Source organism: Pleurodeles waltl, chromosome 4_2 (assembly GCF_031143425.1).
Source record: "Pleurodeles waltl isolate 20211129_DDA chromosome 4_2, aPleWal1.hap1.20221129, whole genome shotgun sequence".
NCBI lineage: Eukaryota > Metazoa > Chordata > Amphibia > Caudata > Salamandridae > Pleurodeles > Pleurodeles waltl.
The window spans coordinates 603,217,478-603,240,147 of NC_090443.1; positions in this window are offsets into that span (position 1 = coordinate 603,217,478).

Sequence of the window (22,670 nt, forward strand, 5' to 3'; positions counted from 1 at the left end):
GAGTCACTCCCCTGCTTCTGCAGGCACCAACTGCAACGATGACCGGCTGTGTGGATCCACTCTCCTGCTGAGCTGCATGGATCCTGTATCACGGGTGATAGACTGAAGTGGTCCTGATTATCCACTCTTCCAACTGTCCAACTTTGGTGGAGGTAAGAGCTTCCCTCTCCACACAAGACAGTACCCCGTGTACCACGTGTTTTGCAGCTGCAAAGGGTTGTTGGCATCCTTTCTCAAAGTTTTTCATGCATCTTGAAGATCCCTAGCAATCTATCCTGTGATGCACAGCTTCCTGAGTGCTTCTCCGTCGGCATGGGAGTCTTTGTCATAGTGCTGTGTGGACCTCTTCTACAACTACCTTGTCCCCATGCTGTGGGAGTCCTGTGTGTGCTGCCTGGTCTTCTGTGGGCTCTCTGAGTTGCTGAGGACCCCCTCTGGTTCCCCCTCCTGGGTAGAGTCCACCTGGTCCTTCCTGGTCCCGGGCAGCACCATTTTCCGCTAACCGCGAGCTTTCAGTGGGCCAAGGCTTGTTGGTGGACCCCCGTGATGCAAATCAGACTGCAATCCTCCATCCGGCGTGGGACATCACTTGCACTCTCCAGGAACCCGACTTCATCTTCTTGGATGCAGTGCTGACTTTTCTTCTCCACCGGTGGTTCTCCTTTTGCACCTTTATCCGGGTTAGCAGGGGCTCCTGCTCTTCCTGGACTCTTCTGTGCTTCTTGGACTTAGTCCCCTTATTCCACAGGTCTTCTTGTCCAGGAATCCACTGTTGGTGTCTTGCAGTCCCTTCTGGTTCTTGCATAATTCTTCTTCTCGTTTCTGTGTGTGTTCTGGGAAAGTTACTGTGATTTACTCCTGTTTTCCTGGTCACTGGGGTGGGTTCTAATACTCCCCTTTGGGTTTTTTAGTACTCCCAGCTCCCCTCTACCCACTACACTTGCCTAGGTGGGGGACCCATGTTTACATTCCACTTTCTTATCATAAGGTTTGTGCTCCCCTGGCCCATTTCTAACTATTGTCATTCTCACTAATTGCAATGTTTTCTAACTGTTTTCATGCCTATTTCTGCATACTAGTGTACACAATTTGTGTATTACTTACCTCCCAAAGGAGTACAGTCTATGTGGTATTTTTGGTACTTGTGTCACCAAAATAAAGTTTCTTTATTTTTGTAACACTGAGTATTTTCTTTCATGTGTGTGAGTACTGTGTGACTAGAGTGATGTTACATGAGCTTTGCATGTCTCCTAGATAAGCATTGGCTGCCTATCCACAGCTACCTCCAGAGAGCCTGGCTTCTAGACACTGCCTACATTTCCCTAATAAGGGATAACTGGATCTGGTACAAGTTGTAAGTACCATATGTACCCACTACAAACCAGGCCAGCCTCCTACATTGGTGGTGCAGCGGTGGTGCCTTATCACTCTGTCACCTGGTGCTTTCCACAGGAAAGACTATCCTTACCTAGAGACAATACATTGTACCTAATGCAGGAATTGAGTCTCTAAACTTCTTTCCAAGATACTAAAGGTTAGGTAAGTTAGGTACATCCTACACCACCCTAACACACACCATGTCTGCAGCTGGACCTAGATCTGAGGGCATGGACTCTCCTTATGAGGGCATGACCTTCAAGGAATTGAAGGGGCTGTGTTCAGAGAGGAAGGTAGGTATGGAGAAGAATCCTAATAAGAGTTTACTTCTGAGCCTCCTTCTTCAAGACGACCAGGAACATGCTGGTAGCCAGGAAAAGGAGGAGGAGGAGGAGGGAGACTCTAACCCCCTTGAGTTAGAAAATAATCGTCCAGGCTCAGAGAAGGGTTCTTCAAGGATCTCACCCCTAGCAGATAAACTAGTGCAGCTGGCAGTGGGAGGGGAAGTCACTCAGGTAGGGCTCCCTTTACACCCAGAGGACTGTTAGCTAGGGTCACCAAGACTGAGAAAAGATCCACTTCCGCCCACTCTCATGTCACTGAGGGGTCACACTGTACAACTCCAGAGGAGGACTCTATAGATGGAGAACTCAGAAAGCTGAGACTGGAGTAGGCCAGGCTGGGGCTGTAGCAGCAACAGCTAGCCCTAGATAGTCAGACCTTGGCAGTGGAGAGGGAGAGGCAGGGGTTGGGGTTAACACCCCATGGTGGCAGCAGTTTCAGGGATTATAGAGTCAGGGAGGACTCCATATATTCCAGGAACCTGCAGAAAATTGTCCCCTCATACAAGATTGGAGATGACATATACAAGTCATTTGATGCACTTGAGAGGGCCTGTAAAGTTTGGAGGTTCCCTCAAAGACAGTCAGCTACTATTCTCTGGTTGCCTTTCTCTGACAAGGGGAGGGATAGACTTCTCGCTGTCAGAGAAGAGGATGCAGACAACTACATTATTTTAAAAACAGCACTCTTGGAAGGTTTTGGTCTCACTACTAAACAATATAGGATCAAGTTCAGGGAGACCAGAAAAGAGGCCTCACAGGATTGAGTTGACTTTGTGGACTGTTCTGTTAAAGCTTTAGAGGGCTGGTTACATGGCAACAAAGTGTTTGACTATGAGGGCTTATATAATCTGTTACTAAGAGAGCATATTTTAAATAATTGAGTGTCTGACTTGTTGCACCAGTAGTTGGTAGACTCAGATCTGACCTCTCTCCAAGAATTGAAAAAGAAGGCAGACAAATGGGTCAGAACAAGGGTGAGCAGAAAAGTTCATACACGGGGTGACAAGGACAAGAAGAAGGTTGGTAAGTCACATGACAACGGTGGGGACAAAGATAAAAACAAAGAGTCTTCATCAGGCCCACACAACTCTTCTGGGGGTGGGTCTAAATCCTCTTCTCATTACAATCAGAACAAAAAGCCTTGGTGCTACATTTGTAAAAACAAAGGCCATAGGGCAGGAGACAGTTCTTGCCCTAAGAAAAGCACCAAACCTCCCACCACCACTACCCCCACTGCTACAACTAGTGCCTCTAGCAATAGCAGTTGTGGTGGGAAAACTAATACTACAAATAGTCTGTCCAAGGGTGTAGCAGGGCTCACTTTGGGAAATGTAGTGGAGGTTGGTTTAGTTAGGGAAACCAAAGAGGCTGTTTTCGTCTCTGATGGTGGCATTGACCTTGCCACCTTTGTTGCTTGTCCCCTTAATATGAATAAGTACCAGCAACAACCCCTAATAAATGGTGCTCAGGTTGAGGCCTACAGGGACACAGGTGCCAGTGTCACCATGGCTACTGAAAAACTGGTGGCCCCTGAGCAAAACCTACTTGGTCATCAATGTCAAGTGATTGATGCCAATAACAGCAGTGTAAGCCACCCCATAGCTGTTGTTGATCTCAACTGCGGGGGAGGTTACTGGTCCTAAAAAAGTTGTGGCATCTACCAACCTATCTGTAGAGTGTCTAGCAGGGAACGACTTGGAAACTTCAGCTTGGGCTGATGTGTAGATGGAGGCCCATGCAGCCTTGGTGGTCATTCCTGGGCATATCTTTGCTTTAACCAGGGCTCAGGCCAAGAAGCAAAGAGAACAGGGAAACTTGGGCCCATATATATACTTTTTGACGGAAACCAGCGCCGGCGCTGGTTTGCGTAATTTTTTTACCGCCGGCTAATGTCATTCCTACGCGCCATGCGGGCGCCTTATTTAAGGAATGATTTTGGCCGGCGCTGCAGACTGATCAGAGTAAAAAGAAATTACTTAAACCAGGCAGCGCCGGCGTAGGGGAAAATGGGGGTTGTGCGTAAAAAAATGGTGCATGTCAGGTTTGAGGCAAAAATCATGCCTCAAACCGGACTTGCGCCATTTTTTGACGCACAACCCCCATTGAAATGGGGCAAAGACAGGAGTCATGCCCCCTTGCCCAATGGCCATGCCCAGGGGACTTCTGTCCCCTAGGCATAGTCAGTGGGCACAGTGGCATGTGGGGGAGGGGCAAATTAGGTCCCCCTATGCCACTTTAAAAAAAAAAAAAAAAAAAAAAAACCTCAACTTACCTGTGCTTACCTGGAATGGGTCCTCCCATCCATGGGTTCCTCCAGTGGAGGGCGAGGGTGGAAGGGGGTGTTCCTGGGGGCAGGGAAGGGCACCTCTGAACTCCTTCCATGGTCAGAGACCATGGAAGTGAGCCCACGGGTCCCTTAACGCCTGCCCTGACCCAAGCGTTAACAAACGGCGCACATCAGGCTTTGCACTGTTTTTTAAGGCCCTCCTGTGTGTCAAAATGACGCAGGAGTATAAATAAGGTGCACAGGCCTTAAAGTCATTTTTTGGGCGGGAACGCCTAGTCTTGCATGTCATTAACGCAAGGCAGTTTCCTGCATCCAACAAATGACGCACACTGAGGAATTTTGACGTCCGCGGGCGTCAAAGTTTAAATATGGTGCATGGTTTGCGCCGAATGTGCGTCAAAATGTTTGACACACATTTGGTGCAAAAAGAGTATAAATATGCCCCTTGGATCCCTAAAGTATGGACCAAGAGCTTCCCAAAAGCAGGGCTTGGAAGGGTAAACAATTATCCCCCATCCCTCCCTCCACTGATGATTCTCCCTTTGAGGAGGAGAAGTCAACTCCTTGGACAGAACCTACTCCTGAAGAACTTCAAGCTGATACAGCTGAACTCTTAGGTGCAAGGGGGTCTGCCAGGGAGGAGTTAAGTGTGGCACAGCGTACCTGCCCCACACTTGAGGGAATGCAACAGCAACCTGTCAAAAAAGAGGCAGGGGATGTCGGTGACACCCACAGGGTGTATTGGGAAAACATTCTCTTGTATTGAGAAGAAAGGAACCCCAAACCTGGTGCCACCAGGAGATTGGTCATCCCTATGCAATACAGAGAATTTTCGTTAACCTTGGCACGTGACATTCCCCTTGCTGGACATCTAGGGCAAAGTAAAACCTGGGACAGACTGGTCCCTCACTTTCACTGGCCCCACATGTCAGAAGATACCAAGGAGTTTTGTTGCTCCTATGTCACTTGTCAAGCCAGTGGCAAGACAGGTGGCACTCCATAGGCCCCCTTAATCCCACTGCCAGTGGTTGGTGTACCCTTTGAAAGGGTAAAGGTCGATAAGTTGGCCCCCTTGATCCTCCCACAGCTTCTGGGAACAGATTTATTCTGGTGGTGGTGGACCATGCCACTAGGTATCCATAAGGCATACCTCTTAGGACCACCACAGCTCCTGCAGTAGCCAAAGCCGTACTGGGAATCTTTTCCAGGGTGGGTTTCCCAAAAGAGGTTGTATCAGACAGGGGTAACAACTTCATGTCTGCATACTTGAAAGCAATGTGGAAAGGGTGTGGTGTAACATATACATTCTCTACACCTTACCATCCCCAGACAAATGGGTTGGTTGAGCGTTTTAATAAAATGCTCAAAGGCATGATCATGGGACTCTCTGAAAAACTCAGGAGGATATGGGATGTCCTGTTAACATGCCTCCTCTTTGCCTTAAGGGAGGTACTCCATAAAAGAGTGGGCTACAGCCCCTTTGAACTCCTCTTTGGACACCCTGTTAGGGGTCCATTAGCTCTTGTGAAAGAGGATTGGGAGCAATCCCTGAGGCCCCCTAAACAAGACATAGTGGGCTATGTACTTGGCCTCAGATCAAGGATGGCTGAGTATATGAAGAAGGCCAATAAGATCCCTCAGGCCAGCCAAGAATTGCAGAAGCAATGGCATACCAAGAAGGCTGTCCTGACAGTGTGCCAATCAGGGCAGAAAGTGTGGGTCCTGGAGCCTGTGGCAACAGGAGCACTCCAAGACAAATGGAGTGGAACACACATCATAGTGGAGAAAAGGGGTGAGGTTACTTACTTAGTTGACCTTGGCACTCCTAGAAGTCCTCTCAGAGTACTTCATGTGAACCGCCTAATGCCCTACTGTGACAGGGCTGACTTAACCCTGCTCAGGCTGCTGATGAGAGACAGGAAGAAGACAGTGACCCTCTCCCTGACCTATTTTCACATTCTGCAGCTGATGGCTCAGTAGACGGGGTGGTCTTAGCAGATGGCCTTTCTGAGTCTCAAAAAGAGGACTGCAGAAACCTCCTAGGACAGTTCTCAGAATTGTTTTCCCTTACACCCGGACAAATCACATGGTATGAACACACCACTGATGCAGGAGACACCATGCCTGTCAAGAGAAAAATCTACAGGCAACCTGATTATGTAAGGGATTGCATCAAAGCAGAGGTACAGAAGATGTTTGACCTAGGAGTGATTGAGCACTCTGACAGCCCCTGGGCTAGCCCATTGGTGCTGGTACCTAAACCTCACTCACAAAATGGGAAAAAAGAGATGAGGTTCTGTGCAGATTATACAGGGCTCAACACAGTCACTAAGACTGATGCAAACTTCATACCCAGGGCAGATGAGCTAATAGATTTACTGACATCTGCAAAGTATCTAAGCACCCTTGACTTGACCGCAGGGTATTGGCAAATCAAATTGTCACAGGATGCAAAACCAAAAACTCCATTCTCAACCATTGGAGGGCATTATCAATTTACTGTTAGGCCCTTTGGTTTGAAAAATGGACCTGCCACTTTTCAGAGGTTGGTGAATACAGTCCTCCAAGGGCCGGAAGCCTTCAGTGCAGCATATCTAGATGTCTTTAGATCCACCTGGGATGACCACCTGGTCCACCTATGGAAAGTTTTGGAGGCTCTGCAAAAAGCAGGCCTTACTATCAAGGCTTCAAAGTGCCAGATAGGGCAGGTGGCTTATCTGGGATACCTAGTAGGTGGGGAACAGACAGATTCAGCCACTACAAGGGAAGATCCAAACCATTTTGGATTTGACTCCCCCACAACACAAACCCAGGTCAGAGCCTTTCTAGGTCACACTGGGTATTACAGGAGGTTCATTAAGAACTATGGCTCCATTATTGCCCATCTTAATGATCTCACCTCCAAAAAAATGCCCAAGAAGGTATGATGGACAGCCAGCTGTCAAAAAACGTTTGAGGAACTAAAATAGGCAATGCTCTCTGCACCTGTTCTAAAAAGCCCAAACTGCAAGAAGTTCATAGTTCAGACTGATGCTTCAGAAGTAAGGATGGGGGCAGTTCTTTCACAGCTTAATACAGAGAGACAGGTTCAACCATTGCTTATCAGCAGAAGGTTGATCCTCAGAGAAAAGCGTAGGTCAGTCATAGAGAGGGATGACTTTGCTGTGGTCTGGACCTTGAAGAAGTTGAGACCATACCTCTTTGGAACTCACTTCATTGTTCAAACAGACCACAAACCTCTCTTATGGCTTAAGCAGATGAAAGGAAAAAACTCAAAATTGTTGAGGTGGTCTATTTCCCTACAGGGTATGGACATTACAGATCTGGAGTAACCACTCCAATCCAGAAATTTCCATTTAGACAATGAAGACTCATCTGGATAAGGTTAGGCTTATTGTCCCTCGTTGAGGGGGGGTGTACCCTCTTTCTTGGCATGGTTAACCCCATTTTATGCCTGATGTTGGTGTGCTTGACTGTGTCTACTGGGATCCTGCTAATCAGGACCCTAGTAGTTATGCTCTCTCCATTAGAAATTGTTTGTTGGTTACTGGTAACACAGTATTTCACCCAAAATTGGCATACTGGTGCTCCCTTATAAGTCGCTAGTATATGGTACCTAGGTACCCAGGGCATTGAGGTTCCAGGGGATCCCTATGGGCTGCAGCGTGTATATCACCCATAGGGAGCCCATGCAAAGGCTTTTGCAGGACTGCCATTGCAGCCTGCCTGAAAAGGTGCAAGCACCCTTTCACTGCCATTTACACTGCATCAGGTCACTTGTAAGTCATCCCTATAGCAGGCCCTCCAGCCCTGAGGGCAGGGCTCAAAGTATCTGTGTGTGAGGGCACCCCTGCAATAGCACAGGTGCTCCCATGACCTCCAGGACCATTTTCCCAGATTTCATGAGTGCGGAGATGCATTTGTAAGCATGTACTGGACATAGGTCACTACCTATGTCCAGCTACATAATGGTAACTCCGAACATAGATATGTTTGGTATCAAACATGTTGGAATCATACCCCAAGGCTTTTGCAAGCATTGGTATTATGATTCCATGCAGTCTTGGGGCTCCTTAGAAGACCCCCAGTATTGCCATTTCAGCCTTCTGAGGTTTTCTAGGCACCTCACGGACAGGTTTCTGCCCTCCTGTTGCTTGAGGAACTCAAACCCAGGAAGGCAGAACAAAGGATTTTCTTTGGGAGAGGGGTGCTACAGACTGTGTCTTTGGAAATAAGTGTTACAGGCTGAGGAAGGGTAGTCTCCCCAAGCCACTGTAAAAACTTTGAAGGGCACATTTGGGCCCTCCTTACATAAACCAGACAACCCCAGTTCAGGGACCCTCAGTCCCTGCATTGGCACAAAACTAGACAAAGGAAAGGAAAGTGAACACTCCCCTGTCAATCTCCACCCCAGGGGTGGTGCTCAGTGCTCCTCCAGGGGGTCCCTGGGTTTTGCCATCTTGGATTCAAGGTTGGCAGAGAACTCTAGGAGCATCTGAGTGGCCCATGCCAGCAGGAGATGTCACAGCCCTCCCCTGATAGGCGCTTACCTGGCTAGTGGACCAATCCCACTTTCAGGGCTATTTATGGTGTCTCCTTTGGGTGGTTCCTCAGATTCGGATTGCAAGACTCCAGGAGAAATCCTCTGCATCCTCCACTTCGACCTCTCTCTGAAGAAACTGCATCTGGAACCTCCAGGAACTCTACAAGCTGCAACAATGAAGCAAGACACCTTCTGCAACATTGTATCTCTGGCTCCTTCCAGCAACTGCAACTGTTTCCCAATTGTGCATCCTCTGAAGACAGCCCGTCTTCAGACTGCATCAGAAGAGCAAAGGAATCTCATTTGGGGTGAAGGAGTCACTCCCCTGCTTCTGCAATGACGACCGGCTGCATGGATCCCCTCTCCTGCTGAGCTATGTGGATCCTGCATCACGGGTGGTCGACTGAAGTGGTCCTGAAGGACCTCTGTTCCAACTGTCCAAATTTGGTGAAGGTAAGAGCTTGCCTCCCCACGCAAGACAGTACCCCCATGTATCGTATGTTTTGCAGCTGCCTAGGCTTGTTGGCATCCTTCCTCCAAGTTCTTCAGGCATCTTGAAGATTCAGCCCCCAGCACTCTATCCTGAAATGCACCGCTTCCTGAGTGGTTGTCTGGTAGTGAGGGAGCCTTTGTTGTAGTGCTGCATGGGCCTCTTCTGCAACTTCCTTGTCCCCGTGCTGTGGGACTCCTGTGTGTGCTGCCTGGTCTTCTGTGGGCTCTCTGAGTTGCTGAGGGCCCCCTCTGACTTCCCCCCCTGGGAAGAGTCCACCTGGTCCTTCCTAGTCCCGGGCACTGTCATTTTCCACTAACTGCGATCTTTGCGTGTGCCACGGCTTGTTGGCGGACTCCAGCGATCCAAACCAGACTGCAGTCCTCCATCCGGCGTGGGATATCACTTGCACCCTCCAGGAACCCGACTTCGTCTTCTTGAGTGCAGTGCTGACTTTTCTTTTCTACTGGTGGCTTTTGCACCTTCATCCGGGTTAGCAGGGACTCCTGCTCTTCCTGGACTCTTCTGTGCTTCTTGGACTTGCTCCCCTTCTTCCACAGGTCCTCTTGTCCAGGAATCCACTGTTGGTGTCTTGCAGTCTCTTCTGGTGCATGCATAATTCTTCTTCTTGTTTCTGTGTGTGTTCTGGGAAAGTCACTGTGATTTACTGCTGATTTCCTGGTCACTGGAGTGGATTCTAGTACTCCACTTTGGGGTTTTCTAATACTCCCAGCTCCCCACTACACACTACACTTGCATAGGTGGGGGACTAACTTTCGCATTCCACTTTCTTAGTATGTGGTTTTTGCTCCCCCAAGGCCCATTTCTAACTGTTGAGATTCTCACTAAATGCACTGTTTTCTAACTATTGTTATGCCTATTTCTGCATACTAGAGTCTATAATTTGTGTATTACTTACCTCCTAAGGCACTACAGTCTCTATGGTGTTTTTGGTATTTGTGTCACCAAAATAGAGTACCTTTTTATTTTTGTAACACTGAGTATTTTCTATCCTGTGTGTGAGGAATGAGTGACTACGGTGTTATTGCATGATCTTTGCGTGTCACCTGGATAAGCCTTGGCTGCTCATCCACAGCTACCTCTAGAGAGTCTGGATTCTAAACACTGCCTACATTCAACTAATAAGGCATAAATGGTCCAGGTATAAGGTGTAAGTACCATAGGTACCCACTACAAACCAGGATATCCTCCTACATTTGGTATGCCATATATCCAGGGCCTGTAAATCAAATACTACTATGGACCTGCAGCACTCATTGTGTCACCCTTAGATCTTTAAACATGTCTCAGGCCTGCCACTGCAGAGCCTATGGATGCAGTTTTACCACCACTTTTACTTTGCATCTAAATGCTCTTGTCAAGCTTTAAACTCCCCTTTAATTTCATAAAAGTCACCCCTAAGGTAGATCCTAGGTAACCTGTAGGGCAGTGTGCTTTGTAATTAAAAGGTAGGACGTGTACTTTTACATTTTATATGTCCTGGTAGCGAAAAACTCCCAAAGTAATTTTTCACTACTGTGATGCCTACACCTCTCATAGGTTAACATTGGGAATTCCTTAATATACTTTTAAGATGTAATTCCTGATTAGAAGAGAGTAATTGGTTATGTTTCACATCTTTGGAATGGTAATGATAAAAACTCTTTACTAGTGACACCAGATTTAACATCACTATTTTAGAATATGGGCATTTCTCTGCTCTTACAGATCTGTGTGCCTGCAGCCTGCCTCCAACACACGTCCGGGTTGGATAACAGCTACAATTTGTGAGTTCCCTCTAGACAGCCACAAACACAGGAAGGTTAGGCGTGTCCAAGTGCTCATCTACATTCATCTGCATTCTGATATCTCCTCCTGGGCAGGAAAGGAGTGAGGGGCTGACACCTACAACTGGATAGGCAGTGCCTGAACCCATCCAAAGAGCTGATTACCCCCTACAGATTGTCTGGAGCCAGGGTTAGGAGGAAATGACATCTGTGCACTTCAAAAACCCTTCTTGAAAGTCACCCCTGCTTCAAAGGCATAACTGGATCTGTGACCCCACAGAATCAGACAAGTCAGGACCTACAACTAGACTCTGTCAGAAGAACTTCTGTGATGCATCAAGGTCTATTTCTCTGCCGGACTGCTGACCTGGAAGGACTGTTTTTTTTGTGTTTTTTTTTGGGTGGACTCTGCCTTGCACACCAAGTGATCTCCAAGGGCTTTTTGGCTTACCTCCTGTTACTTGAGACTCAGGGATAACAAAGTCTCTACCCCTGCTCCTGTGCCTGGTTCACTGGAAGTGGACCCAGATACTTGCACCAGAAAAATTGACGGATCTCCATCCTGTTAGAAGCAGCAACTGACACATTAACCCTGTTGTGGGAGTAGGGTCAGCACATTGCTCTTGGAAACGCTGCCTTGCAGTTGAGAGGCCAGCATTCGAAGCCAAGCATCTCTGTTGCAGCAGCTGGGAGAGATCCACTGATCTCCTTGACTGCGCAGAGAACCCGGCTTTCAGACCGAGCACCTCTTGGCTCAGCACCCTGTCATCGAAACTGACAGAGCACCACCAGTGCATATGAAAAATCAGCACATCACCTCAACTCAGCCTCAACTTCGGGCTATTCACTGATGCATAGCTTGCCTGTGCCCCGCATCTTGTGTTGCAGCCAGGATCAAGGTACTCTGTACACCTGGCCTGCGCAGTTCTTGTACCTGGCCTGCTCTCCATTGCAGTTGGTATGCCTTGTTGGCTTTACCCTGGTGCAATGTGACCACAAGTAACCTCTCAAATGCTATTTGCTTCTAAGAGCCAGAACTGTTTTATTTTATTAAAATTCATAACTCAAATTCTACTTATTGGATTTTCGTCATTTTCGTCTTGATTTGTTCATAAAATTGTTGTCTATTTTTCTAATCTGGTGAAGAGTCATTTTGTGGTGTTTTCGTTGTGTTCCTGTGTGTGTTGCACAAATACTTTACACATTGCCTCTTTAGATAAGCCTGTCTGTTCTGTGCCCAGCTACCAGAGGGTGAGCACAGGTTATCTTTCAGTGTGTATCTGACTTTTATGACTGGACTGGTGGTCCCTACTTGGACTGGGTGCATACAACTGCCAAACTAGATACTTCATTTCTAACAATGCCCCACCAATATGTCATGTGGTGATAATCCGGTCTTCCTGTCAGGTGTACTTCAACGGCTCATCAGCACCAAGGGCAAACCATCAGGCTGTTTCAGTGAAGTGGATACGCAGACATTCACAAGCCGGGACTTTATAGTTCTATTTAGCTGCTTAACAACCCCAGACACCTCTGAATGATAGCTACAAAATAGTTTCTGCTCCACCTGTAATGCTGCACACAACATCCTAAGGACCTCATTGTTAAAATGAGTTCTGCGACCTGACTCGATGGAAACTGGTATTCTGTACCTGAGTATTAAGTCTCTCAACAGCAGTTTAGCTACAGTGAGACTGTCATTTCTCTGTGTTGGGTAGGCTTCCACCCATCAAGAGAAAATTCACACTATAACTAGGATGTATCTCCGGCTGTTGCACACATAAATCTTGATAAAGTCCATCTGCATCTTGATGAAGAGACCGCTTGATCTCCCTACATTACTCAGTGTGATTGGTCTTCTTTTCCCCACATTCATCTGTTGGATTGTTACACAATGGTGGAACAATTCCTCTGCAAGCATCCTAAATCTGGGGTTAAATAGTTTTGTCTAAACAATCTCACCTTTGTGTCCCTCCCTAAATGTGTGGGACCGTGAAAAAGTTGTGCCATGAGGAAACGATAAACTGTCTGGTAACAGTGGTTTCCCATCTGCTGGAATCCAAATGTAATTTGTGTCTTTTCAACATGCTGCTCTGATCAAACCCTGACGTTCAGCTTCTGATACATTTTCCTGCAATCTCTTGAGCTCTTCCCATGTATCAGCTATATACATCAACATTGAAACAACAGTGTCCTCTTCAGATTCATCCATATATGTCCCCTCAAGTGTGCAGACCACAAGTGCACAATAAAGTGCAACTTCATCAGAATATCTGTTTCTGACTGTGACACATCCACTACCACTTATGGGAACTGCACATTTAATAACTGCAATTTCAGTTGGAAGCTGCAATGCTTCTAGCAATCTTTTTGCATATTTGCCATTTCTGATGGGGGAGCCAGCAAAATCATGGACCACACCAAAGCCATACTGTATCGGTAAATATAGTCACTCTCATTTGAGCAGTTAGACTGCAAGCTCTGGTAAGGCAATGAATTCTGCAACTTGTCCTGAGTTAACACCTTGAAGCAATGAAGGTTCTACAAATTCTTGAATAGTATAGACAGCGTAAGCTTCACCTTACCTGTTTTTCCTGTTTCTTTGCTCATTTGCTCTCTAATTTCCATTTATGAAAGCATTTGACTAATTCTGTAATGTGCAACTGCATTCCCAAAGAATGCATTGTTTCAATTGGTTCATCATCTAATTGTACCCTGAACATTTAGTGCAATGGGACTCTTTTTGAAAGCTTGACAAGAGTTTCTGGACAATTCAGTTAATTGATCATGTGTAGCTGCTGCGTGCCAGGAAATTCTTTGCTCAAATAAATTAATTCTGTTTTTTGCTATTCGTTCATATTTTCAATATCTGAGCATCCTCTAATTATTTCTTCTAATTCTATTTTTAACTTCAGTACATTTAGTGGTCTTTCTTTCACTGTACTTTGACTGGGATCTAGACTTCCTGTGTTTTCTTTCTTTGTACTAATATTCACAGCTTCCACAAACCATAGGGGAAAAAATACCATTGTCAAATAAATTCATCTCACCTTGTGTTGTTTGTGTTTTAAAGATAATCCTTCTCCCCTCCCTTAATGATTGAACAGTCTGTGGGATTGTCCATGCAACAATGTATGAATTGTGCAAAGTGGGGATAAACTCTGCCACAGTTGCTCCTCCAACAGCTCCTTGAGCTACAGCATTTGAAACATAATAAATCGGAGAAGTTGCTGTGCAAATGTCCACTGGTTGTGCTGTTATAACCCAAACAACAGATGCTGGTACAGTTACAATAGAAGCAGTAGCACATGGAGAAATCACTGCCAGTGCAGTCTCAACTCGGGCAGGCACATGATTAGTTTTAACAGGTTGTACAGCAGGCTGTGTCATAACAGGCTATGTCATCTGTAATCAGCTCTCAATTTGAATTGCATTCACGTCAACAAGGGCTGTAACCACTGTCACATTAGTAGTTGCCGTTCCCTCAGTATTTGTCACCGGACCAACATAAGGTTGTGGACGTGCAGCCAATAATTCATCCAATATCTCATCTCCTTAATCTAAGATTCAGAATTGATTTAGGAGAAAGAGAAAAAAGATGTCAGTCACAACTCATAAAGAACTCCAGATAGAGAGATTAAAGCATAAAGCTTCAAAGTCAAATATCAGTTATCAATCAAAGCAGAACTTCCCATAAAGAGAGGTTCAAGAAACTCAGTACAGTCTCAGAGCAGCATAGATTCAAGCAGGAAAGTGAATGGGTATGAGTAATGAGGCCACCTACTCTAGCAACACATATTAATATAAATATGGCAATCTAAACGTTTGCAACATGTTTCTTCTTCCTCCTGTCAGCCACTCAGCATTCATTGTCTTCATGGGAACAGGAACATGTTGTTGTTGTCTCACCACAGCAACAATAATCCACAGACAGAAATGTTTAAGTGAATCACTTTTACCAAATACTTTTTATAAATCCACAAGAGTTCTAATCATTTACTTTCCTTACTTTCAGTTTTATGGTTAAGCTTCTATATCATTTTACTAAAAAACAACCTACCTATTGATTCCTTATACTAAATCTGTATGATTAGAAACATTTTGCAGAATTAACCTAAAACATTTTAAAGCATTATTGCATTCTATGAAAATGTGCCTATGGGAGTGTCAAAGCTAACTTCTTTCACATGAAGTCATCACTTTCACACCATATCAGCTTGTCAGAAATGTAACATATCACATACTTAACCTAGGCTAGCCTTTTAAAAAATGCAGTTTCAGCTATTCAAGTCTAATACATGTAAATGTGACTTGAATTAAAAAGCATTGTTTTTCCTACAAGGCCTACATGTTAATTCTGCACCATATTACATTAATTTTTAATATTTTAAAATGCTTCTTCAGTTGCTAAATGCAAGATTTTAATATTTGCCTGCAATCTAATTATGAAAGGGAGCTGGTTTTTGGAAAAGGTAAAAAAAGGAGGGAGCATCAGCGTGCAAATATCTGGGCATTTGGGGCCAGATGTATCATGAAGGCCTTTTGCGATTCTGTATCACATTTGAGAATCGGTAATAGCGATTGCTTAAAAATCGCAAATGCTATTACCGAATCGCAAATTGCGATACCGGCCCCATTCGCGCCTATGGGCCTGTTGGCCCATATCTGCGAATTGTTTGCATTTCCAAAATTGCGATTTCTTGACCAGAAATCGCAATTTTGGAAATGCAAAACCCCAGGGTGCTGGGGTCCTAAGGCCCCCTCTGCTGCACCCCAAAATTATTTTTTGGGACATGTAAGGTGCACACATGCCAAAAGGACATGTGTGCTTTACATGTACATTTTAAAAATGCATTTAAAATGCATTTTTCAATTTTGCACATGGTTACCACCAGGTTCAACCTGGTGGTAAATAGCGATTCCTAAATGCCCAAATCACCTTTAGGAATGGCTTCAGACATGTGCTAGGAAATCGCAAATAAGGAATCCTTATTTGTGATTTCTTATTTAGAGAGTCACAATTTGCGACTCTCTAAACAGGGTCGCAATTTTAAGGAATCGCTATTTTAGCGATTCCTTAAAATTGCGTTCAGAATGTCTTTCATACATTCTGAACTGGCTTTTTGCATTCGCAAACGGGCATTCGCACCGTTTGAGAATGCAAAAAACCTTGATACATCTGGCCCTTGGTTTGAAGAGAGAAGCAGTGTTACAACGCATTTGAATGCACTCAAAAGTTTGGCCCAATTGATAACTTGTGCTTTAAAAAAAATATTGAAGAACACCACAGGTCCAGTCGCGACCACACTCTTTAAGCTAATGCTGACGTTGGCATGTAGAATGGTCACTTTCAGAAATGTAAGAAAAAGCACAATGTAAATGTTAGCACTGGCTTCTCTATTTTTCAGACTCCTCCAAACAGTCTCAAATAAGTCTGGAAGTTAACCTCTCAAAAGTAGCGCCTGTAATTGAACGCCCTATTCCTAGCATATTGTGTGATTCTAAAAAAAGTTGCATTACTTACCCTGAAATAACATTTGTGGCAGTCTATCATGAAAGAGACATCATCATGAAAAACATAGTTTGATTAATGTCTTGTGATGGGAAGCAAAAGCAATATAGGAGATGGATGCTTGCTACATTGAAAGAGAACCCACTTACTTTCCTTATAAGCAGCCTAACTGCCATATTTTGGGAGGTGCCTGGCTCCCTCTTCAGGTTGTGTGTGCCATATTGAAGGGCTTTCCATCTTTTAATTGTAATTTTATGCGTTTGCAATTTCTCACTTTTACTTTATTTTAGAGTTGTGTTAACAGTAGGTTTAATGCACAAGGTAGCTCGTGCCTGAACTTCAGGGTTGCTAGACCTTGGTTTGCTTTTTGTTACCCACTCATTTATTGGCTTAGCGTGCTGCAGAGCGCTCAAGGCATGGCTCCTGCCATGACCCCTCTGATGGCAGGTTACTTCAAGGGCTCCACAGTGGGTCCGCTGTGCTTGCTGCATTGTAAGAGAACCCACTTACATTCCTTGTGGGCAGCCATATTTTGTGAAGTGCCTGGCTCGCTCATCAGGTTGTTGGTCCCATATTGAAGGGTGTTACTTCTTTTAATTTTAAATTTATGAGTTTGTAATTTCTCAATTTTACTTTCTCTTAGAGTTGTGCTACCAGTAGAGTTCAGAGCACAGGGCAGCCTCGGTCTGAAGTCCTGGGTGGCTGGACCCTGGTTTGCTTTTTGTTGCCCATTTGTTTATCAGCTTAACGCACTGCTGAGCGCTCAAGCTATGCCACCTGCAAAACTCCCCTCTGATGGCGGGTTACTTCAAGGGCTCCATAGTGTGTCAGCACCACTGGCACACCAAAGGTGCGTCAAAGACAAACCTGCCTGTGCCAATCCATGCCTGGACTAGGCCTAGCACCATACGTCCTGGCCATTTTGGCAAAGATTCTTGCCCCATAGGTTACTCCTGAAACGAGCTACTCATATGGAATCCAGGCAAGAGATTTGATTGCCCCGTCTGACTCAGCTGATTCTATCCGGAAATGTCAGGTATGTGGCACTTACTTTTGCCCGACTGCTCCATTGGCCATGGACGACCCCAACACTGCCTCAATGTCAATTACCTATCCCTCAGAATATAGAAGGAAAGTTAATCCTCCAGATAGACCATCACCCATTCTAGTTAACACCAGAGCCCTGGTTAGGCATAACACTGAGGTTTTTTTATTGATGGACACCCATAAGCCCTATGTTGCTTTCATCACAGAAACATGGGCAGATCCCTCTTCCAACCCTGATATATTAGTGGCTACACCACAAGGTTATGCAATTTTTAGGCTAGATAGAACAGCCAAATGTGGGGGTGGCATAGACATTGTTTACAGAGAGGACCTGAAAATTAGCTGCAACCCAACTCCCTCCACCTCCAACCCAAGCAGTCTCCTTCAAGATAAAAGTTTAAAAAAAAAAAACTTTTAACAGTTTGGTCATTAATTGGCCACCTGGTCCCAGGCACATGTTCTTGCAGGAGATCGGCAGCCTTCTTGAGGCCAACATTTTAGCCACTGACTATATGGTTTTAGGAGATTGTAATTTTTATCTAGCGGAACAGCAAAATAAGGATACTGCTGCTTTGACCCAGACAATATTGGGCTTGGGCCTCTCGCAGTTGTTAGATGGCCCTACCCACCAGACGGAACATACCCTGAATTTCATATTTACCAACAATACCTTCCTGGCTAATGTAAGCACTCTCCCACTTCTGTGGACTGACCACAGTGCAATCTTTTTTGATCTCCTCCACAACTCCCCTGGCACTAGTACTACGCCAGACCAACTAGCTCAGTGACTCTGCCTGGCATAAAATTCAACCAGGCCTCTTCAGATTTCTAGACGAGTCATTCCTCATCTTCCCAGAGGACCCTGACGTAGCTGTCTCTCTATGCCTGCAATGGTTAGACACGATGGGTAACTCACTTACACCTTCTAAAACAGGGAAGTCCAAATGAGTCAATAAATTGGCTCCTTGGTTCTCTGGAGAACTTAAGGACCTCAAGCAAATCTGTTGACCCCAGGAGAAAAGACGGATAAGGGAATATAAGGAGGAAGAGATGATCAACTACAAGAGCTGCCTAACAGCTATCTTCAAAGCAAAAACTACCTGGTTCATTAATAAGATATAAAAAGCAGAAAACTCCACAGAAAAACTGTTCTGAACCATCACATTGCTAACAAAGGGTGCAACAAAACATGACACCTCAGCTAAATAAAGGTTCTCTAGATCTCACAGATCCTAGTAGCTTCGGTCTCATATCCTGTCTGCCCGTTCCAGCAGAAATTGTAGACAAAATCATGAACAGGCAACTTGTTGATTACATCCAATCAAATAATCTCATGGATTCTACTCAGTTTGGCTTCTGAGGCGACCACAGCACAGAGACAACCTACAAGATAGACATTTGTGTTCCTTTCATTCCATAGATGAATTGCCCTATGGATATATTTGTAAGAAACTATTTAGAGGCTGTCTGGATGATTATATAACAACACACCATTAAATGTTAAGCAACAGTAATTCTTTCTAATTTACGGTTTTTGTGGTGTCTTTGTTTCACTTGGGGAGCACTTCTATCATCACGCACTATTTGTCAGTGTTTTTTAAATATAATTTGTTTGGTTCTTACGTTGATTTGCAATAAATTAATTTGGTGCATTTCAGGACTGGTGGCATAAGATATCACTATGATAAGCTTGACAGAATTATAACTGTCCTGATGAAAGAGTTGATCTGTTGATTATTTCAGCTGCAGGAACTCCTACCTCCTTCTACAATATTTTTAATGAGTTTCAAATGAATGTGTGCTTTTTTCACACATTACAGAGACAGCACTATTGAAGTCCACTAAGTGTAGGAGGCTGACCCTCTATGTAGTGGTCAAACCTAGGAACACTGTGCAGGGGGGCCAGGCAACCACACGTTGGTCCACAGAGGTAAACACTAGAACACCTAATGCTCTAATTTTTATAGTAGCTTGGTCGAGCAGTTAGACTAATCTTGGAGAAGTGCAAAGCACTTGTTGTAATCACAGTATCAAGAAATGAGACCACACACTCAAAAGAATAACTTGAGGCCAACTTACAAAAATGCTTCAGATTTTTATATACAATTTCAAGACCAAGATCATCAGAATCAGGTAAGTACTTTTTAAGTTATGTCTTTTTGAAGTTTCGCACCATAGGACTCAATGGAGAAAATACTTTGAAAATACATATAAAATCAGGCAGTGCATTTACCATTGTCTCTTTCTGAAGGTATGTTGAGGTCGTCACTGGGCACTATGGGCCAGAGCAAATCAGTGAGCCAGGAGCTGTGCGCAAAGGTGCCCCTGGAAGTAGTAGGTAGGTCCCTTTGAGGGTTGCTTACAGGTCAGCAGGGGCACACTGGTGGGAGGTCCTGGTGGTTTCTGAAGTCCCTTGACTGAGGCTTCCTCTTGGTTCTTTTACAGTCTGGAATGGGTTGTCCTTCTTGGTGTCCGATGTGAGATGACCAGTACCAAAGGCTATTGCACGGTTTGGCCACTGGAGGCTGAAGTGCCACCAAACTTGTCACACTTGCAAGGTTTGTCCTCACAGTTCATTGGGTGGAGTTTGGTCTGGCTGCATCAGCCGGTTCCTTTGTCAGCAGTCGTTCAGTGAAGTAGCCTTCACTGGGTCCTTGGTTCCTTGGTGCAGTAGAGTGATGTCTTTACTCTGGAGGGAGATCTTTGGTGATTTTTGAAGAGCGGAGGTCCTCTGGGGGTTTGCGGAGTCTGTCCAGTGTTCAAGCAACCCCTCAACAGCAATTGGCGAGTCCTGGGAGCAGCAGGCAGAGTTTGGTGCATTTCTTTGTGCAGCAGGACTTCAGTTTCCAAGCTTTGGGTCTCCTTTGTTGCTGGTCTTCTTTTGTCCTTTGACTCTGATTTCTTGGTCTAGGAATGCCCACTAAATACTGTATGTAGTGGGAGTTTGGGGGAGTACCTGGTAGTGACCAATGGGTCATCTACCTTAGGGTGGCTGCACCCACTAAGTGACCTCTTCCTGTGGGCAGAGGCCACTTTCCTACACTTGATTGGCTATTTTCCTTCTATGCAAGAAGGAAGCAAATGAAATGGAGAGGCCACCTTGCATGCAAAGCCTTAGGGGTGGTGCAAGCTAGGGATGACAACTCCTCCTATCCTTTTTGTGGTTTTCCACTGTTGCTCCCACCAAAAGTGAGGGTTTGCCATGGGGGTAGCCATCAGCTGCTAGCAGCAGGCTTGGGGGTCAAGTTTCAAGGGTTGTAAGCCCTTTGAAGCTCGCTAGCGGGGCAGTGCACATTCCTGAGGAAGGGGATGATTGCACCTCTACCCAGAAAGGGCTTTGTTCTGGGACCCAGAGAGCAGGATCTGTCTCTCCAGGGCTCCAGAATCTTGTTTGGCAGTGGCAGGCTGATTGTGACCGTCCAGCAAGCAAGCCAGTGTAGTTAGTTTTTGCAGGGGGCACCTCTAGCTGACTCCTCTTTACATTTTGTAATAAATCCAATACTGGTAACAATTTGGATTTATCATTCTGAGTTGGTTGATACCACACAACCCATGGTTCAGAGTAGCCTTCATGCAACTGTGAAACTCGTACTGACCAGTGTCCAGCACATGTATTAAAATGGCTGCCCTGTTCACTTACTATGTCCCAGGTTTAGCAAGGACACAGTAGGGGCATATTGCTCACGCATCTGTGCCCACACATACAACATAGTGCACCCTGCATTAGGGATGGAAAGCCTATCAGAGGGGTGACTTGCCTGTAGTGCATGCAGTGTGTAGTGGACAGGGCACACAGGCTGTGTGCCATGTTGAGTTTGTCTTTTAGGATTACATGAGAACACTCAGGGGGTCATTCCAGCTGCGGTGGTGGTACGGACCACCGCATACAGGGCAGTCTGACTGCCCCATTCTGACCATGGCAGAGCCACCATGGTCCAACCGCCGACATCGCCAGGCTGCAGCCAGCCTGCAGCCTGGCGGTTCCAGAAGTTGTTATCTGCCAGGGCAGCGCTGCAAGCAGCGCTGCCCTGGAGATTTCAAGTCCCCTTTCGCTACCCTTTCCATGGCGGTTAACACCCCCATGGAAAATCTGGTGGAATAGGGTTGTCAGGGGGCCCCTGTGGGCCCCTGCACTGCCCATGCACTTGGCCTGGGCATTGCAGGAGCTCCTGTGCACACCCCAATTGCGCATTTCACTGCCCGAATTACAGGCAGTGAAATGCGCAGCAGGTGCTACTGCACCCGACGCACCACAACATTGCTGCTGGCTCAATTTTGAGCCGGCGTCACTGTTGTGAGATCCCTCCTAGTATGGCGGGTCTAAAGACCCCCAGTACTGGTGGTCTTTTGCCTTCAGCAGCTTCGGTGGTCCAATGAAAGGACCGCCAAAATCAGAATGACAACAAAACATTACACCTCAGCTAAATAAAGGTTCTCTAGATCTCACAGATCCTAGTAGCTTCGGTCTCATATACTGTCTGCCCTTTCCAGCAGAAATTGTAGAAAAAATCATGAACAGGCAACTTGTTGATTACATCCAATCAAATAATCTCATGGATTCTACTCAGTTTGGCTTCTGAGGTGGCCACAGCACAGAGACAACCTACAAGATAGACATTTGTGTTCCTTTCATTCCATAGATGAATTGCCCTATGGATATATTTGTAAGAAACTATTTAGAGGCTGTCTGGATGATTATATAACAAGACACCATTAAATGTTAAGCAACAGTAATTTTTTCTAATTTACGGTTTTTGTGGTGTCTTTGTTTCACTTGGGGAGCACTTCTATCATCACGCACTATTTGTCAGTGTTTTTTAAATATAATTTGTTTGGTTCTAATGGTGATTTGCAATATGAAAGTGGCTTGGGTTAAACTGAATTTATCCCATTATTGGGAGAATCCCGAGATGATTCCTGGTAACGCTAAACGCCTGATCAAAGACCGCTATTGGGAAAAGATCCATGAGGAATCTCTCGGCTCAATTGGGTTAGGTCTGTTGACAGCAGAGTTTCTGCTGGTTAAGCACGAACCTCTGCCTGAAAGCTTCCTGAATCTCCCTATCCCAGCCCGTGCTCGCTCCTTATTACTTCAGTTCAGATATGGAACATTGGCAGTCAACAGCTTCACGGCTTGCTGGTCGACCAATAGTTCTTTGTCTGACAAATGCATAAACTGCCATCTATGCAAGGAAACTTCTGAGCATGTCCTATTTTTCTGTCCTCTGTACAAATGCCCTCGCTGGAAGTGGATAATCCCTCGGTGCAAAACACTGCCAACAC